This window comes from Siphateles boraxobius, unplaced genomic scaffold (genome assembly GCF_051911475.1).
Source record: "Siphateles boraxobius isolate OS27281-9 unplaced genomic scaffold, OSU_SipBor_1 76, whole genome shotgun sequence".
Taxonomy (NCBI): Eukaryota; Metazoa; Chordata; class Actinopteri; order Cypriniformes; family Leuciscidae; genus Siphateles; species Siphateles boraxobius.
Genome location: NW_027509204.1, coordinates 112,501 through 117,500, shown reverse-complemented (window position 1 = coordinate 117,500; position 5,000 = coordinate 112,501). Strand labels below are relative to the sequence as shown.

General features: G+C 35.2%; 1 non-coding gene across 1 annotated transcript; it reads left to right on the top strand.

Moving 5' to 3' along the window:
• On the top strand, positions 1–118 carry LOC143724960 (5S ribosomal RNA). The gene has a single exon (XR_013197747.1). It is a non-coding gene; the product is annotated as a 5S ribosomal RNA (ribosomal RNA).
• Positions 119–5,000: the final 4,882 nt, after the last annotated feature.

The window sequence follows — 5,000 nt, the reverse complement described above, 5'->3', positions numbered from 1 at the left end:
GCTTACGGCCATACCACCTTGGTCACGCCCGATCTCGTCTGATCTCGGAAGCTAAGCAGGGTCGGGCCTGGTAGGACTTGGATGGGAGACCGCCTGGGAATACCAGGTGCTGTAAGCTTTTTTGATTTAAACAAAAAAAGAGTCCCTGAGCTTCTTCAGAAAGCCTTTAAAAGTCTCTGAGATTCTTCAGAGAGCATGAAAGAGTTTGAGTTTTTTCAAAAGTTCTTCTTAGTTTTCTTCATTAATGGTCTAACCTTTTAAATAGCCCAATTTTGGCAGCAGTTTTCGCTTACGGCCATACCACCTTGGGGCACTGTTGAGCAACCAGGAAGTGGTGTGTCTGCAAAACCAAGAGGTTCTCTGATTTTTTGTTTGTTTTATGTTTTTTTGTTTAAAAGTTTGTGTTAGTTTTTTTGTAGTATAGTTTTGTTTTTTTGTTTTAAACCACAAACCAGCAGCTGCGTGCTGCCTGGGGAGTGGTTTTTGTTTTGTTTTTTTCGTTAGAATGAGTGATACGGACAGACTACTCGGCATCAACACGGAAATGGCGGCAGAAACTGAAATGGCAAAAGAACAAAGGACTGAATTAAGACAACGAGAAAAGATCATAAGCAACACCAAAAGACTATACAAGAAGGAGGCAACAATAACTATTGATGTGAGTGAAACAAGAGATGGCAATGGAGAGAATATCATCAAAGCAATAACAAAGAAAATCGGTGTGGAAGGAATTTTGGCAGTGCGCCCAAAACAACAGAAACAATATGAGGTAACAATGGAAAATGAGGATTTATGTGATGAACTGTTAAACGGACTGGAGATTAATGGACAAATGTGTGAAGTGAAGAAGTTGGAAGACAGGGAGTATGTAGTATCGTTTATGCATCTACCCGTTTATCTGGAGGACGAGGAAATCATAACAAAACTGGAGGGGTGGGGAGTTATCCCCGTCTCAACTGTAAAGAGGAGATACTATCCAGGCACGGGCATTGAAGATGGCACAAGGTTCATTAAGGCAAAATTCCCAAGAGAGGTTGCGTCACTTCCATACAGTACGCGGTTTGAGACAGCAGAGGGAACTCAGCATTTTCGGGTGATACACAATAAGCAGGTTAAAACCTGCCGGTTGTGTATGAGCCCGGAGCATATCCTGAAAGACTGTCCAGATTTCAAGTGTCGCAAATGTGAGGAGCATGGCCACTTTGCACGGGAATGCAATGCAGTCAAGTGCCCAGACTGTTTTAAAACACTAAACAAATGTGAATGCTGGATGCAGAACAACGAGGAAGAGGAGGAGCAACAAGTGAACGGGCAGATGCATAACGACACTACAGAAACTCAAGAAACAAACAAAAAGGAAGAACAATATGAGACAACAGGAGGAGAGAAACAAGGGACTAGTAAAGAACAAGAAAATGAGGAGCAACAGGAAGTAGGAGATCAAGAGGAAAAAATGGAGGAAGATGAATCAACAGAAGAAACAATATCAAGGGGAGAAGAACTGAATGAAGTAAAACTGGCACGAGATGAAGGAAAGAAGAACCAAATGGAGGCACAAAATGACAGAGAACTGGGAATAATGCCACGAAGAAAACAACAGAAGGTAACACCTAATTTAGAACTGGCAAAAAGAAAAAGACTTAAACAATTAGATAATACGGTTGAGGGGTTGAGAAGGGAAGACGGAGAAGATAATCAAGAATGAACGTTTTTAATTATTTATTTTTGTACAGTATGGTTTTAAATTTGGTATGTTGGAATGCAAGAGGTTTAATCGGTAAAAGGAAATTTGAAATGTTAAATGAACTATGTAAAAAACAAGATGTGATAATTTTACAAGAAACAAACTGGAAAGAAGAAATGATAGAGGATGTGAAAAATAGATGGAAAGGGCAAATATTTTATAATAATGGTGATGGAAGGTTGGGAAGAGGGGTAGCAATTTTAATAAGAGAAAATGTTGAAATTAATTCATGTGAAGTATATAATGACAAAAAAGGCAAATGTAATGGGATTAAAATTACACAAGGTGATAATGAATTTGTGATAATTAACTTGCATGCACCTACGCATGAGGGAGAAAAAAGGGAATTTTTTGAGGGAATTAGGATTTTAACAAAGAAATGGAATAATTTAATTTTAGTTGGGGATTTTAATACAGTTTTTAGTAAAATTGACATGGCGGATGGGATGGTTTTTAAAACAGATGTGGGAAGGAAAGTGTTAAAAGAGATGATGGAGGAGAGAAATTTGATTGATGTCTGGAGAGATGAAAATGAAAGAAAAAGAGACTTTTCCAGAAGACAATTAGTAGGGAATTTCATGTGTCAGACAAGAATAGATTTTATTTTGAGTGTAAGGGAAATGGAATGTTTTCTGGAGGAAATTTGTTATAAGGATACCAGCTTGAGTGACCATAAGATGCTTTTATGGAAAATTGATTTTAGTAGAGAAAAAAAAGGGCCTGGTGTGTGGATTTTAAATTCAGGAATACTGGCAAATGAAAGTTACAGAATAGGAATTGAAGGAATATTAGAAAAAGAGAAAGAGGATGGAATGTACTTTGAAGATAAAAGATTGTGGTGGCAAAATGTAAAATATGAAATAAAGAAATATTCTATGAATTACAGTAAACTGGTACAGAGGGTCAAAAAAGCAAACGAGGTAAAAATAAGGGCAAAGCTAAGAGACGAGACAAATAAAAGTAAAGTACAGATAGAACAGATAATACGGTGGGAAGAAGAGCTAAGGAAATTTGAGGAAGAAAAGTGTAAAGGAGCAATATTAAGAAGTAAGGCAAAATATACAATTGAAGGAGAGAAATGTACAAAATTTTTCTTTGGTTTAGAAAAAAACAGAAGAAAAGCGGAAATGATAAAAGAATTACAAAATAAAAAAGGAGAAATAGTGAAGGACATAAAAGGGATTTTAAAAGAAGTAAAAGAGTATTATGGAGAACTTTTTGGAACAAAAGGAATAGATGAAAAAGAGAAAAACCTATTACTAGAGTGTGTTACGACTAAAGTAAGTAAAGAGGATAAGGAAGAATGTGAAAAAGAAATTAGCAAAGAGGAAATTATACAAGCTATAAATAGTTTAAAAGGAAGGAAAAGCCCAGGCACGGATGGGATAGTAAATGAATTCTATAAAGTTTTTAAAGAGAGAATAAGTGAAATTTTACAAGAAGTATATCAGGAGATTTTTAAGAAAGGGGAAATTGACCAGAGGATGAGTATGGGATTGATGAAATTGATTTATAAAAGGAAAGGAAGTAAAAATATTTTAAATAATTTTAGGCCAATAACAATGTTAAATACAGATTTGAAAATACTAGCTAAGGTTCTTGCAAACAGACTTAAAAATGTTTTACCAACAGTTATAATGACTAACCAAGCGTATGGGGTGAGAGGGAGAGATATTGCAGATATTACAGGTGGTATAAGAGACATAATAAGTTATTTAAATGAAACGCAGGAGGATGGATATGTTGTTAATTTAGATTTTGAAAAGGCTTTTGATAGGGTAGAACATGGGTTTTTATTTTCAATTTTAGAACATTTTGGGTTTGGGAAAAATTTTAATGATTGGATAAAGATTTTATATAAAAATGTAATGACAAGAGTAAAGTGTAATGGGTTTTTAACTGAACCTTTTAGAATAACCAGGTCTATTAGACAAGGATGTCCACTTTCTGCACAGCTGTATACTTTGGTAGCAGAACCTATAGGATTAATGATTAAAAAAGATGAATGTATAAAAGGTATTAGAATAGAAGAAGGCAAAGAAGAAAAAAGGATATTTCAGTATGCAGATGACACAACGTTGTTTTTAAAAGATTTAGAAAGTGTGAAGGAAGTAATGAGAAAAGTAGAGAGATATGGAAAAGGAACAGGAGCAAGAGTGAATGAAGAAAAGACAGTGTACATGAGGTTTGGAAGGGTACCAAATTTGGTTGGGGTTGTACATTTTGAGGAAGTAAAAGAAACAAAAATTTTGGGGGTGACTTTAGGGAAAGATGAGAAGGGGGCAAGAGAAAGAATGTTTGAAATGATGGTGGGAGAAATGGAGAGGAGATTAATTTTTTGGAGGGGAAGGATGTTAAGTTTGAAAGGGAAAATTTTAGTGGTAAATGCATTAATGTTATCTAAAATGTGGTATATTTTAACTGTTAGTGCAACACCAAGATGGGTGGAAATGAGACTGAAAAGATGCGTGACAGAATTCGTTTGGGAGAAAAAACCCCCAAGAGTTGCATATAACACTTTGATTGGACAGACAGATAAAGGAGGGATGGGGTTAGCTGATGTAGAACTAAAGAAGAAAAGTATGAGGATCAAAGTGGTGAAAAAATATATAGATGAAGAGGAAAAGGGGGAATGGAAAGAAACAATGAAATATTTTTTGAACAAATGTGGGGAGGTGAAATTGGGGGATAGTGTTTTATGGATGAAAATGAAGGAGTGGATGTTTAAAGGAGTACCAGAATTTTATAAGGAAGTTTTAAAAGCTTGGGGTTTTTTCCTCTCTAAGGTGGATTTTAAGCCAGCGGAGAGAGAAGAGATTTTAAACCAACCATTGTTTTTTAATAAAAATATTGTGAATAATGGGAAGGAAATGTTTTTTAAAAAATGGTGGGCGGTTGGAATTTCAAGAGTAAGAGATATATTGTATGAAATAAGGGACGGATTTTTACCAATGCAAGTGATCATTGATGAGTTAGAGGAGGCAAAGGAAGAGTATGATATAAGTTGTGTAAAGAAACAATATGAAGAGATGAAAAATGCAATACCTAATGAGTGGCTGAATAAAATACAGAGTGGGGAGAGAAGAAAGAAGGGAGAATTGAAATGTTTTTTTACAAATCAAGGTAAAAGAATGGAGTTAAAATTGGGGAATATGAAAATGTTTTATCATGTTTTTATGGAAGAGGCTTTTAAAAAGCCGAATTCAAATGAGATGTGGTTGAGACATTTTAATGGTTTGAGTGAGAAAGAAATATG